The sequence below is a fragment of the Stigmatopora argus genome, chromosome 11, assembly GCF_051989625.1.
Source record: "Stigmatopora argus isolate UIUO_Sarg chromosome 11, RoL_Sarg_1.0, whole genome shotgun sequence".
NCBI lineage: Eukaryota > Metazoa > Chordata > Actinopteri > Syngnathiformes > Syngnathidae > Stigmatopora > Stigmatopora argus.
In genome coordinates this window covers 437933-453493 of record NC_135397.1, presented here as the reverse complement: position 1 = coordinate 453493, position 15561 = coordinate 437933, and the positions used below count along the sequence as shown (strand labels likewise).

Here is a 15561-nt window from a genome sequence, read left to right as displayed (position 1 = left end):
TACGTAGTAAATGTCCACTCGCTATTTGGCTTGCGGCGCTCCAATTAGGAGGATTTGTTGACTTTGCCACTTGCTTTCTTCTTTTGTTTTTCTTTTTATGAGCCACGAGACGCGCCAACGGTTAGCAAAGGGTGACGGAAAAAAGCCAGGCTAATGACGTTCCTTCGTTGGCCTGCTCTCGCTCGTTTGATTTTCGCTGGCAACTGCCCGATTTTTTTAGCCTTTCAAGTCCGAGCGTGCACGAAAACGCCCGCCGTCGGATCTCGCCATTATCGGAAGCTACGCCGGCCGGCGATTCGTTTCAAATGGATGGGACATCTACATACGAGCGACAAGCTCATTTCCATTCGCCAGCGAACGCATCTTTGGGCCGACCTGGACTAACCGAGATGGAAATTGTCCAATCAAGTGACTGTGCATGCTGGCGTGTGCGTGGGAGTCACTCCATTCCACTCCATTTAGCATCACTTGATGGACCTTAATTGGTTCATGAGGAGCGCTAATTAAGGGGAACGGCCTTGTTTACCGTCTCGGTGACGCTCGTTAATTTTTTTCTTCTTTTCCTGGAGGAGGAGGAGTGGACACCAACCTTCAAGCGTTCTCCTTAAAAGGACCACATTAGCAGCCATGGCGCCTTTTTTTCCATGCTTGAATCCGCCAGAAGAATTTGCTCACGTATGCGGCGCTTTCTCTAAAGCGCTTACTTACTCTCATCGCAATTTTACCTCACTTCATTTTGATGGTGTATAAACCTTTTTAGGACTACTTATTGATGTGCGCACTTTATGGGGAAGCGCAGTGTCTCACTGTACTCGTATAATGACAATAAAAGCATTCCATTTCATTCGGAGCCAATTTGGCACCATTTTAATTGGAGCCTAAAATTAGCCTTGCAAACGGAAATAAGACGATCTTCAAATGAATAAAATTCTAAATGGTGTGTACTTTTGTCAATTGAATTAAAAAAAAAAAATCTGTTATTCTCTTGTGACCTCACGTGACCTGTAACCCCTCCCACTTGAAACATTTCTGCGTTTCCTTCTTTTGGCTAATGAGCCCGACGCCCATTTTGTGAGCCGGGCCGCCGACGGCGACTTTTGACGAGGGGTCCCCGTCTCCCGCGAAAGTTCAACGTGCGGCCGACGTCTTTGCGGGGAAGCGGCGAGTCGAGTGAGGAAGTGGCGGCTTCCGACGGAGGAGAAAATCATCCCATATTGGTCTTTAATGAAACGGCGCGCGTTTCCTTTTTTTCTTCCCCGACCGACGCGGCCGGCAAATGTCACGCTCATTACGCCACTTGTGGAGCTTCTCAAGTGGCGCGTACGCAGGGACGAAGAGGCGTATTGTGGCGGTGGCGGCGGCGACTCTTTCTCACCCGCTTCCTGTCGCTGAACTCAGAACTTCCATTTGAGAGGCCGCCTTTGTTTGCCTTCGCAATAGGGCTGTTATTATTAAACTCCCTCATTGTCCTTTCCTGCCTTCCCCGAGACAACCACCACACTACTACTACTAGCACAACTACTACTACTACTACTACTACTAATACAAGCACGACTACTAATACTAGCACTAATACTAGCACTACTACTACTAATACTAGCACTACTACTACTACTACTAATACTAGCACTAATACTAGCACTACTACTACTACTACTACTAATACTAGCACTACTACTACTACTAATACTAGCACTACTAATACTAGCACTACTAGCACTACTAATACTAGCACTACTAGCACTACTAATACTAGCACTACTAGCACTACTAATACTAGCACTACTAGCACTACTAATACTAGCACTACTAGCACTACTAATACTAGCACTACTACTAATACTAGCACTACTACTACTAATACTAGCACTACTACTACTAATACTAGCACTACTACTACTAATACTAGCACTACTACTACTAATACTAGCACTACTACTACTAATACTAGCACTACTACTACTAATACTAGCACTACTACTACTAATACTAGCACTACTACTACTAATACTAGCACTACTACTACTAATACTAGCACTACTACTACTAATACTAGCACTACTACTAATACTAGCACTACTACTACTACTAGCACTACTACTACTACTAATACTAGCACTACTACTACTACTAATACTAGCACTACTACTACTAATACTAGCACTACTACTAATACTACTACCACTACTAATACTACTACCACTACTACCACTACTACTACCACTACTACTAATACTACTACCACTACTACTAATACTACTACCACTACTACTAATACTACTACCACTACTACTAATACTAATACTACCACTACTACTAATACTACTACCACTACTACTAATACTAATACTACCACTACTACTAATACTACTACTACTAGCACTACTACTAATACTACCACTCTACTACTAGCACTACTAATATTACTAATACTACTACTAACACTAGCACTACCACCACTACCATTACTCCCATTACTACCTATACTGCTAACACGACTACTACCACTACTACTACTAGCAATACTACTACTACCACCACTACCATTACACCCATTACTACCTATACTGCTAACACGACTACTACCACTACTACTACTACTAGCAATACTACTACTACCACCACTACCACCATTACAGCTACTACTACTACTACCACTACTTCCATCACCATTACTACCACTACCACTACGTACTACTGCCCCCACTACCACCACCACCACCACCACTACAACTACTACTACAACAGGTATTAGGCTTGTCAAAAGTATCAAGCCTGAAATGTTGCATTGGATTGCTAAAGTATCCCGACTCAGTAGGTCACCAGAAATGTTGTTTCATTGGCTGCCGCCTACGGCACCGGGCAGCCAATCCCGTTAAAATCGCCATATCTGACGGCCAATAAACAAAGGTTCATTTGCTGCCGTCCTACTCCTTCAAACGGATTGGGCATCGCCTAGTGATGTGCTCAAGGGAGAACAGGGATGGATTAAAAGCTGGGCTTTCTGCAAGCCATATCCAGTACAAAACGGGCAGAATGCATTTGCCAGAGAGACGCTAAATTGCCCTAATAGCTGCAGAACCAGCGTTTCGTCTCTGGCCCTTCTTAGGCGCCGGGGGGGAATCAACTCAAAGCAGGTAAAAACGTACTGACAGAGAGAGGAAGAAAAAATAATAATAAGACAGCTTTTGGCTCCGCCGGGACGCCGCAACGCGGATACCGAGCATCGGAAAGAAGAGCCAACAATTGACGTCATCACCTTGACCATCGGGACAATTATCGGCAAAAGCCCAAACACGTCGCACTTTTTGCCAGGGACAGACTTTTAAAGCTAGGGTGCGCGCCACAGTGTCTGCTAGCACCGCAGCAAATGAACGATTATTCATTGGCCATTTGTCTTCCTCTATTTGTGTTTGCGCGGCGGCGGCGCCGGCGGCGGCCTGATTAAAAGTCATCTCCGACCGGCCCCTGATTGAAGACTTGATTTGCCGCCCGCCTACTCGCTCATTTATCCTCTCCGTCCTTTGATGGCGAGCCTGGGCTAATCAGATATGGCGCCTTTTAGGTGACGGAGTGTCCTTGATTGGATTAAGAGAGGTTAGGGTCCATCACCCTCGATGGCGCCGACAACTCGCTGAAACGTTACCGGCTAAACGGGGTGTTAGCGGCCCGGCGACGGCGCCCGCCGCCGCCTCGCTAGCATCGAGCGAGCGTAAAAGAAATCGGGGTCGGCGCCCTAACGTTCCCCGACACGACACCGGCGGCGAATTCCGGTCGCGTCACGCCGCGGTGAAGTCGTGCGAGCGCCAAAGACGCCGGGAGGAAGCGGCGGCGACCACGGCGCTCGTCAGCAGATCCCTTGGGGCCCGGCGAACGTCGACACCTAGCGGGAACCCCGGGCGGGCCGCCATGACATCACGGGGCCGGCGGGGAAAACACTGGCGGGTCGTGTTAGCGCCAGTGCTCCTTTACACCTCAGCAACTTTGAAAAGTTAGGCAAACGTGCAAATGAGCAACACATCCTCGTGGCGTTTTGGAGCCAAAATAGCTCAAAAGATTTCAACGAACGCCATCAAAATGGACGGTAAACGTGGGAATGTTTTCCCAAAAAGTCCACCGTCACTTAGGTGCGGTCTATTAGCTAGCACAAAGTCATTTTATCACGTGAAAATTAAAAGGCATGTAAAATGGAGAACACTATGAGGAGCTTAACCTTCACTGTTTTCCAAACAACAACAAGACAAATTTGTCAAAACGGAACGTAGGCCAAAGATCATCATCATCAGCCTCCTCCTCATCATCATCATCATCACGTCTAGACCAATTCCACAGCCAATTTCTCATCGTCCAAAGGTCAGCACACCCGAGCCACATTTCCACTGCTTCTCGTGTTTCCCCAGATCGTCCGATGACGCCAATTTGCCGCTCGTCTCCATTGCGGCCACGCCGCGCTCCATTAACGGGAAAGGCGTAAAATGAGCCCTAACGAGGTTCTCGGAATCTCCGGAGGCCGGCGAGACCAGTCCTGGACAGACGGCATTTCCTTCACCGTCCCAAAACTTTTGTCCGGACTGTTTGCGTTCGCCGCTTCCCACGGCGGTCTTAAAATAAAGCCGGCGCCGCCGCAATGTTGCCGTTGCAGACGGGGGCGGCAGACGGTCGCACGTCTCCAAAGCCGTCGAGACACGTAATTAACGAGGTTGCACTTCTTGATGAATGTCTCGCTGCCGCTGAAAGCCAGGGACGTGGAAAACTGCAACCAATGAGGACGAGGGCGGATGAACAACAACACAACTTCAACTTGTCCAAGCCGTCATCCACGCCCCGCCTCCCCCAAACAAACACGCTAGGCTTAGTGTCTTTTTTTCCGTTCTAATTTACCACGGCGAATGTTTCGATGCCAAGTGTCAAGTACAGCGCCACATTTCAAACACAAAGATCAAGAAAAATCCAAAAGAAACAAACTGGACATTGAAGAAAGAACGCAAGAAGACTAACTAAGCCTTGTTTACTTTTTCATCAATTCATTGAGATCACCACTACAACTCCGCCCCAAAGAATGGCCGCCAGCGACGGCGACGGCGACGGAGGCGGAGGTCGGATCCGCGCTGAGCCGGCCTATCTTTTTCTCCATCTTTCCGCAAACACGGCCATTTCCACAGAAGGCGTACGCATTTTGTCTCTTCTCCTCGTCAAACGAGATAATGTGTCATTAATGGAGACGAGGCGCGAGTGGCCGGTGTTGGCGTTGCCGGGCAAAGGTGGCCATCTGTCTGTCCTCTTTGTTTGCCCCGGCAACGCCCCGCGCCGAAAGCCTTCGTTAAAACAAAAGGGGGAGGAGTCGGCGGGTGGCGCAGCGGGAAGGCATTTCGCTTTTCTGCATATGACTCTGGATTAGGAAATATTATATGGAATAATAGTCCGGTAACCATGTTTTGTTTCGTTTCTTAGTCAAATGAAAATAGTGAGTATTTGGAATTATTGTGACGTACAATACAAGGCAGTCATAGTCAGCAATAGGTACCGTTTTACATTCATTTTTTTTCTCACTACTTGATTTTTAGTCCCAAAAACCCAAATGACATTGCAAATATTGCATCAACCCCGGACAATAAAATAAAAAAGGGCATTATGTATTTGAAATAACACAACTCACCTGCCTATATATATTTTTTATCCGCTGCCAAGAACAATTAATAAGAGCTGTTCATGTTTATCGTCTATTTTAGTCATAAGAGCTCCATTCCTAACGAGAGCATGATTTAATTATTTTTTTCAATAACATTGGGCTGCAAGAACTTGAAATAAAATCTTCCTTTTCTCCTGCTGCTTTGATTTGACAACTTCAAGTATCATATGACATTCAACCTGGAAAGCATTGGAGGTGGGCGGAGCCAAAGATTTGAACGCATGCCTTACTTCCACGTGTTGGGCTGGCGGGTTCCCCGGAGAAGGGTTTCCAAGGTAACGCCTGGCAGAGTCAAATCTGGAATGACACGGCAGAGCAAAAGTTGATTAGCATTCCACTTATGCCAAGATGGCCTCAGGTACCACATTTCCTCGCCGCTAAAAATGACAAGCACGAAAACAACGTCAATCTATTTTTTGGGGGGAGGATTAAAAATAGTGCAAAAATGGGCAAGCTCATGAAATATAGTTAAACTTAAACTGAACATTCTATGTCTTACATGTCCCCTTCCAAAACTTTTTGGGGAAAAAAACTGGAATACCAGACGCCATCTTGCATCTACGCGTTCGGAATGAAAGACGGCGGACAAAAACACGGGTGTTGAAAACCAAAACTTGGAAATGAGAATGAAGCGGTGATGTTTTCCCCTCTGAGGAATGACCTGCCCTTGAGCAGAACATTTTCCACAGTCCTGTTTTGACTTCTTCTTCGGTGGCACAACGCTTGGGAAAAAAAATAATACGAACTTAATGAAAAGAAGAGGACGCAGAGGACGTTCGCTCGGAGGACGGCGTTACTCTCCAGATGAACAAATATATAAAATAAAGACGTTAGCAATCACAGCTCGCCCAATTTGTCCCGGCGACTGATTGTGATGAACGAGCCTCCGCCTCCTTCATTTGACTCCCAGCGCATGTTATCATGGGAAGAAAAAAAATGACTTCCACTTCAAGCCTGGAGGAGATCTCAAGCACCTTGACTCCCTCCAACGTGACCATCTGGAAAACATTCCCAGCGCTCCATTTTCCCCAGGCAGGCCCACCGTCGAGAGTTAGACATTCTTTATCCTCTGCCAAAACCCTGGCCTCCGTGTGAGTATTATAGTGCCCCCGGGTGGCCAAGGCGCAAACACCACACCAAAGCTTTAAAGCTTTTCAAAGCATGTGGGGGCCAGGGGTTCAATTCCAGGTCGATCCTCGACTTTGGATATTCTACCTGGGCTTGCGTGGGGTTTGTCCAGGTACTCCGCTTTCCCCTGACATCCCAAAAACATGCTAGCTTAGCCAGTTGACCACTCTAAATTGGCTAACCCTAGCTATGCCAGGTTGTCCTTTGTATTGAGAGGCAGAAAGCTAGATTAGAGGGGGGGGGCGCAAACGGCGCTCCCTCTCCGGAGGGACGCTCGCCGGCTCGGGCGGGGGCGACGATGGTAAGCGGCTTACGCCGCCCTAACGCGGGGAAGATAATGGCCGTCGGGGACGAGGCGGCGGGGTCAGGGTTCGCCTGTGCCGGGAGTCCTGCTACCGGAGATAATCGGCCCTCGGGAAACGCCACCGGGGAGGAGAAAGAAGCACCTTGGAAAAGTGGCGGCTTTTACTCGGGAATCCGACTTTGGAAACACGCACCTGCGCTCGCCCGGAGACATCAATAACGTCATCTTGACCCAATGAATGGTGGAGATAAACAAAGGAGGCAAAGCGCCAGAATGCGGCAGGCGCGGGAATGAAAAACGCCAACCGTCAACAAAACAAAACAAAAGCATTTGAATTCAATTTCTCCTATTTTGGATCCCTGGTTTATGCACCATCCACTCAAGTTTAACCCTTCGCGGCGCAGCCCATGTCGATTCGATTTCATGAATGATATTAAAAGGGGGTGAGCGTTGCTCGGTACGCCGGCAAAGTGGATCCGACGTTCAGCGCCGTCAACGGCGGTGAGATGTCTGATGATGTCAAGACAGCAACGCGCCTCGTGCTGCGTCATGACATTTTGATGTTCTATCGGCTCAACACGCGCACGCACACACTCTGGTGAACTGTTGGCCTCAGCCGTTGAATTTATAGATGCAGCAGTTTGGCGTGCTCACACACACACACACGTACACACACACACACACATCACACATCGCACAGGCCTGCCAAGCCAAGCCATTTAGAATATTATAGCGCTGCGGCGGCGCTCCAAAGTGGCCCAGTCAGGAAAAAGGCTGGCACTCTATGACAGAACAGCCTCGCTGAGCCTAACGCCGCACTTTCTCCAAATGTTGACTTTGGACGGCTGGCAGCGGCCGCATCCGCTGCTAAGACCACCTCAAGCGGGACCCTCGGACTGACCTTTCCTTGGCGCACCCACGCAAATATATTCAACTCACTCCACCGTGCTAGACCTCCGATCCAAGGTGGACCAGACTGGGAATTTAAGACGAGTCCATCAGTGTCGGACGCCCAATCCGTTCCAAGCGGGAGGATGGTAGCAAATGAATGAAGTGCACCCTAGACTGGTCGCCAGTCCACCATAGGCAAGAAAGGACTTCCCATGCATCCGCTTTGTTGTGGACAAAACCCAGAAAAGAACATCTTGTCCTGGAACGCGTGGGCTTTTGTTTGGAGCGCGGATCTGTGTCCAATTGGCGTAATCGTCGCCCGGCTCCAAAGCAGCGCGGCGGGAAGCCGGGGGATGATTTCCACCCTCTTGTTGAGACACATAATCGATCGCGGTCGAGCGCCCGCTCCGCTTTCAAAGACCGGAACGCGCCGCGCCTCCTTCCGTTTCGTGTCAAACGACGGAAATAATACGAGACTGATCTGTGAAAACGCAATCCCGACAATTCCTCTCCTGGACCGCCGGCGTCCAAATCGGTTTGCGTTCCGCCACAATCTGCCATCTTCATCTTAAATCTCCGTCCCTGCAAAGATTGCGCGCCAATGCGTCGAAGCAGCCAAGGCATCCAATGACCTCCATTGGATGTCCAACCCTCCCACGTCAAGCGGATTGGACATCTGGTCGTGCCGTCCGCTCGTCCAAATAGGGTTGTCGATATACTATTATATATATTTCCCAATAGGTTATCCGGATCATTTTGTCCACATTGTGACATTGTGGTTATCGCCCGTTTCATTCTTTACAAATGTTTTATTGTCATAGAGCCCATTGGGACTTTTCGTGCGAGCTTTGAAGACATTTTGGAAGGATGTGAATGGCTCCAGAAAGGTCGCAACGCTTTGATTTCCATCAAAGGATTGGCACAACTAAACTCTGTCTCGAGAACTTGACGGAGCCGAATAGATCCGGGAAGAAGATAAACGCTACCACATAGCCCAACATGGCAACCCCGCCCGCCCCCAATGTCAGAACTCCGCCAAAAGGTTCTCCCCGACCGAATAGTTTGTATTCTCTTGGCGTCCGGCTCGTTATTTGGCGCTTCTGCTTCCGAGGCGGAAGCTAATAAAAGTCGACCCAACTGGGGTCAAGGCCAAGCAGGAAATGAGAAACAAACAAGAAAAGAAAAGGAATTTCTCTCTCTTCTTCTGCCCGGGAGGTCCCGATTAAAAAGATTTGGGTTCTGCCAGCCCAGCGTGATGCACGGCGGGTGGGCGGACCGCTTTCAAATGTCGAGAGCGCGACCCTTGGCGGAAAAGGTGAACGGGGAAATGCCGGGATTTGGTTTCCTGGTTGAAACGGATCGGTCGTCAACGGCAACCGACAAGTCGGACGAGCAGTGAACCGAAAAAATCTAAAGGAAGTGACCCATGGGAGAGTGACCCAAGCATTTTTTTTTAAACTTTTAATCCGCATGAGGATCATCAGGAGCTTTTTGGGGGAACAAATGGAACGAGGCCCACACAAGGAGCTTGAGTTCAACCTACATTATGTCGCACTTTTGAGAGAAAAGTCTTACAAAGTTATGTAAAGGAAGTTTGTGGCATAAAAGAGGCAAAATAAGACCAATTTTACTGGGCATTCTAATTTTAGTATCGTGTATGTCAATGTATATAATGTGTGTATACGTCTATATTTCTAATTTTTTTGTGTGTGTGTCCTCGGCAGAAGGTTGAATTGGGTGGAAGCAAAGTTCCAAAGAAGCGATGTGATAGGCAGGCCCAGCTGTCCCTTTAATGATGCCAATAAAGGCCCAACGAGCGCTCTTCATCACGGCCCTAAACGAGATCGTAAACTTTTAATGTCCCAAACAACAGCCATTATTTTCCAGACGCATTAGACAAACACTCCGTCAATCAAATTGAGCGGGCGTCGTCAATCGCGAGGAACCACGCGAAGGCCGGAACGCCGTACACGACATACGAGACGCCGTTTAGCGTTGGGCTCCGTTGGAAACAAAAGCCAGACCCAAAAAATGGGACCTATTCACCTTTGGAATTCCCAGCAGCATTTAGACTTTCAAAATAAAAGCGACAGCCCATTCCAAATGGATTATTGGTCAATAGCAACTTGTGGCTGAATCAACATTTTCAAAATGGTCTTCCTCGGACATGCTCAAATCTCCTTTTTGATACACTACAGCAAGGGTAGGAAACCTATGGCTCGGGAGCCACATGTGGCTCTTTTGATGGGTGCATCTGGCTCTTTGCTAACCTGTGAGCTAAAATATGGAAATTGCTGGTGACAGAACTGAGATATTACATCTAGAACTGCTTTAATAGTTATTTTTTTGCAGTAGACTCTTCTGGAATGCATCCTCTCATTGATTAGCAACAGCATAAGAATCTTTTAAAAAGTATTCAGTTTTTTCCACTTTAATAGTGGTGAAATTAAAAAAAAAAATGAAAAGGCACTCGTTTACATGCATGTATTTTGACTTTTCAATTGGTAGTATGGCTCACAAGGAATAACATTGGAAAATATCAATTGTTTGTGGCTCTCTTTGTCAAAAAGGTTCCTGATCCCTGCACTACATGTTACGAACACAAAACAGTAAGCGTTCTTTGCATCAAATCATTTCTATTTGGGACGGATGGCGGTCGGCAAGTGTCCGAAGAAGGAAAGATTAACCGTCAACAAACGGGGAGAAACGTCCAAATGGGAGGAAGATGAGGAGAAACAAGAGGGAAAAATAAATCAGGGAAGGAAGAAAGGAGGCGGGGTCGGGAAGGAGGGAAAAGTGGAAAGGAGGCGACCATTCGCTGACATCCATCAAGGCCGGCACGGGGAAATAACAAGAGGAGGAAGAGTGATGTCACGTCGGCGCTCATTTGTCAGCCCTTCGAAAAGAGCCAATCCCAATCCCAATCTGATTTATGATTCACGTCGCCGAAAAATGAGCCACACCGCAAATTTAAACTTCTAAAATCACCTCAATTTAATAATAATAATCTTACATAGGCTTTGTCATCATTATTGACTCGACAAAAGCCTAATTGTCATCATACCCAGAAACTGCGTATGACGAAATTGGAAAATATTAGTAAATAGTAACATTTGACAAACCCTATCAGAATAAGGACAAAGTCTGGTTAAAATGCTCTGTTGACAAATCTCACATGGTGATCTTTTGCCATTTTAAAATCGTATTTCGTATTCCTTTAAGTAAAGTAACGTTGTTATCGTCCTAATCGAATGTTGTTACTTTTTCAAGGTACTTGGACCATTCGCCGAAGGACGTTTTGCCGAGGGACGTTTCGCCGACGGACAGTTGGCCGAATGGACGTTCCGCCGAACGGACAATTTCAATAACATTAGGCCTTTTCAAACCTCTAATATTCTTCCATTCCTTTTCCCTAGCACTCGGGGTCGCTGCCCGGGTGCCGGATCCTAAACAAACGGTACATTTTGTCGGCATTCAAATAATACTTGTTTGAGTCCAGCGAGTCCAAAGCCGCCATTTTCTTGCTCGGCTCAGGGGGAAAAGTGTCACTTTTAATTGAAGGGGATTTGGATTTTGGATGTTGCCGGCCCCCCTGGCTTTCTTAATGCCACCTCCCGTTTGTGAATATCAATGCGTCTGTCTGCACGGGAAGGAAAAGTCCAATAGTTTGTAAACGTCGAGGGTCGTCAAAAGCCCCAAGGTGAGAACACGGGAGTGCAAGTATATTAGCGCCGCTAAATGACATCTCCCGAGGCTCTGATTGTGTTTGCGCGCCGCCGCCGCCTTTTAGATTGAATTTGATGGACACCACGCGCTGGCTTTAATGCGTCTGGGAGCCTTTTAACGCCAGAGCCGCCATCCGCCATCCGCCGCCCACCGCCCGCCGCCGCACAAATGCAACTTTTGAGCAAACGTTTCAGCGAGGCCGTCTTAATTAACCGACCATCGATCGCGGGAACGTCCGGATGCGCCCGACTCGGGGGAACCGGCGGGTCCTTCTCGCAACGTCGCCTTTACGGCCTCGTTACGATCGGCAGGAAGCGGAAAGCTTGGCCGGTCGACAAATTGGCCCGATCGTAGAGCAAATGGGTCATTGTTCGGAGAGGAAAAAAAAAATGGGCTCGGATGGGAACCGCCGAACTGAGGTCAGTGTGGCGCCCATATTAGTATCGGGGCCCAGGCGCCACTGTGTGTGCGGTCGATTGGTCCCCGGTCTTTTGGTCGCCCCGACCGCGACAACGGGCGACCAAAAGACCGACGACTAAAAGACCGGCGACAAAACAAGTTAAAACAACACGGTCTACGCATGAATAAAAGCCAACAAAAAACAATACAATTATGGGAAATTTGGAGCTTTTCTTTAGCATAATAATTACTAGGGCATCAAGTATGACTAAATAGTAATTTGCAGTTTGTATTTAGGGAATTTGAGCAACCATTTAAATGGTCATTATCAATAACCTTCCGGGCGACCAAAAGACCGGCGACCAATCGACCGTGTACCCGCCACTGAAATCGAGCATTGAGAAATAACCTTCGGATCCTGCCAAGCCTAGTTTTCAAGATGGCCGCCGCCGTGAAACAAGGACCGAGAAATACATTTGAAAAAAAGAAATGACGTGTGCGCCCCCAAATAAATTGCGCGCACCCTCCCCGATGGCTTTGGCTTCATCTTTCGACGTCGTCAAAATCTTGCATCCGCCCGTCGTCCAAAATTCAAACCGTTTCCGCCCCTCGCCAAATTCCCAATTCTACCCTGGCAAATTTAAACGTTGCCGTCGGCCGCGTTCAAAGCCACGTTTGCTCGCTTGATGTTCGGAGGGAAGACGGGCGATCACAAGACGCCCGTCTCGCGGGAGGTCCAACCGGGCCGCTCATTTAGGATGCCAGTCGTAAATAGGCGCTCAAAGACGGCGGGTGGGCGAGTCGCCGGGGATTTCCAAAAAAAGAGAGAAAAACAGTAAACAAACACGCTTTTGGTGATGCTGATGATTGCGGGAGCGCTAACGACGCTGACTAAATGCAAAAATGGCATCCAAATACGTCGGCAAAGACATTGGACTAAAGTGCGTCCCGAGGGTTCAAATGAGCCGATTTGGAAGAAAAAACAAATGACAAACAACGTTTACTTGTGAAAGTCAGAAATTCTATTTCATTTCTATATTTTGGGGGGGATATTTCAAGATAACAAAGCGGGAATAAAATTTTGTTGTAAAGGAATTACAGACTTACGAACGAGTTAGGTTCCGAGCGATTGTTCATAGGTTGAATTTGTTCGTAAGTTGCTGTGCTATATTTTGTATTATAATTTATGTTTAAGGCCTATATAAGTATATTGAAGGTTTATATACGTGCATTTGTATTTTTAAGGCTTGTATAAGTAACACACAGGTTTGTACTGAAAAAAACATTTAATAAAATGGAGAGAATATGTACATACTGTATATATTCATTGATGTTCTAATTTATATGGATTTTTTTTATTCAAAAGGGGGGACTCGTGGAGCAACGACCTTTTTTCGATGGAATTTAAAAAAAAACGTTTTTTTTTGTTTAAACTTAATTTTGGGTCAAAAATTGGGGAATTTTGACATCCATTTTATGGTTGGCCAAAAGGAGGCATCAGTCCTTCCGTCTGTCTTTCTCTACCGCTTGGTTTTATCTTTTGACGCCATCTCTTCTCAGCTATTTTTTGCCGACGCTTCAGTTATCGGAGGCCATCTCTGGCGCGCTTAAGACGAGGGGGAGATGGAGGCGCCAGATTACGGAAAGTACTCCGCCCGCGGCCTTTGTAAAATGCGTTAAAGAAAGCGGCGCCGTCACCAGACGATTTCAACGCCGGATTACCGGTACGGCGCAAACGCTACATTTTTTTTCTTTCTGAATTGTGCATTTCTGGTAGCTTTTTGGTCCTTTGCTCTTCTTTTTTAGGGGGACAAACGTGTGCACGTTGTGTTGATTAGATTTAGTTTTTTGCTTCTCAGAGTTTTTTGTTTTGGTCATAGATATATATTTTGTCTGAAAAAAATGCAACAAGTACAAATACATCAAATGAGCTGACAGCACGCTCACTTTTTTTTCCTTTTGTTTTGTTCCAAAGCCGCCGGTCTGCAACGCCAACATTATTCCGATAGGTGCGCGGCACACAATGCGCCGTATTGTGGCGCATATTTTTGCATGGAAAAGCGGCGAGGCCAGGAAAAGGACAAACGCCTCCCACGTAGCGTCTGTCCACCGCTTTTTCGAACATTTGCAAAGGTGACAAGGCAAGTCGACTTTTTCCGCATCGGCCGCCGTTTTCCCGCTTGACACGGATGTCACGTCGACTCCATTGGACATCCGTCAGCCTCCCCCCCCCCAAAAATCTTTTTGGATCAGAGGTCAATCGAGGGTAGCATGCCGGGTTGTTAGCGTATTAGCTATTTGCTTTCCAAACCATGAAAAATGAGATCTGGATTCAACCAAGTCCTCTTTGGAAAGAGTTTTCCAGAAGCCGCAGCCCAGCCGAGTCGTCTTTTGGGGCAAAAATGAAGGAAGCCTGCCGCTGTCTCGTCAGTCATCCTGTCAACATGGCTGTCACTCAAGCAACGGGACACGCGGACGCCACCGAAAGACAACGCCGTTGCCAATAAAATGGCCAGATTTTCGTGTGTTTTGAACGCCCTATTGTCATCGACCCATGAAGGATCTGGCTTTGGCCAGGCGGCAGTCCAGTGAAAACGCCGTCAAAGAATTTGACAGGCGCAGCGTGAAAGGAAACTCTTAAGCCCGCCTTCCTTTCTTTCTATTTAGCATCCGGACTTGAGCCACTTGGACGGAAGGCTTTTGGCTCTTTCTAATTTGTCGACAGCGGCCGCATCACCTTCTACTTACAAAAGCCGCTGACGAAGACGAGACGTGGCGGGAACGGAAACAAAGATGGCGCCGTCGGGAACAAAAAAAACGCAGGTCTTCTTCCTCGCCAAATGGAAAGCGACACTTTCCACGCACGGGCAACAAACGAGGTCTGAATGCAGATTGAAGACAAATCATTCAATCCACTAAACTCAAGTGTTGCCATTCTAAACGAGCGCCGACTTTAAACGCAGGCGTAGCGCCACTCGCAGGCCGACCGAGGCAGCTTTTCCCGCCTCATCTGAAAAAGGATGGGCTCCTTCCCGCATGCCAGCGACCACAGATTTTAATTTCCTCCCGGGATACGAGCCGCGTCTTAATAATTCATGCTGGGACGCCGGGTCCGGATAGAGGCCGATTGCCACTTGGATCCGATCCGCGCTAATGGAGGCCTTGACGGCGGGGGCGGGGCTTGCCGGGGGTGGCCCTTTTAATCAGACCGCCGTCTCATCGGAACAGGTGGGCGTGTCCGGCAAAGTCGGGAGGCGGGAATTGCGTTGAAAAAAAATGGTCGTCGTCAGTGTTTGCGGTTCTAACCGCAAACCGTAAACCTGGCCCCCCTTTTGGGTACAGAAGCAGGCAGGTAAAGACTGCAGAGGGTGATGGAGGCAGCTCAAAAGCTCACCAATATATACGTATACTCCTCACCAATGTT

At 47.7% G+C, this 15561-nt stretch overlaps 1 protein-coding gene across 1 annotated transcript in view; it reads right to left on the bottom strand.

Moving 5' to 3' along the window:
* The window catches only part of LOC144084367 (coiled-coil domain-containing protein 172-like), a 73831-nt gene that overhangs the window by 56173 nt on the left and 2097 nt on the right, over nt 1-15561 (bottom strand). The window contains exon 2 of the mRNA XM_077612720.1: nt 5920-5986. The gene's annotated coding sequence lies outside the window, so the exon portion shown is untranslated. The remainder of the gene's footprint in view (nt 1-5919; nt 5987-15561) is intronic.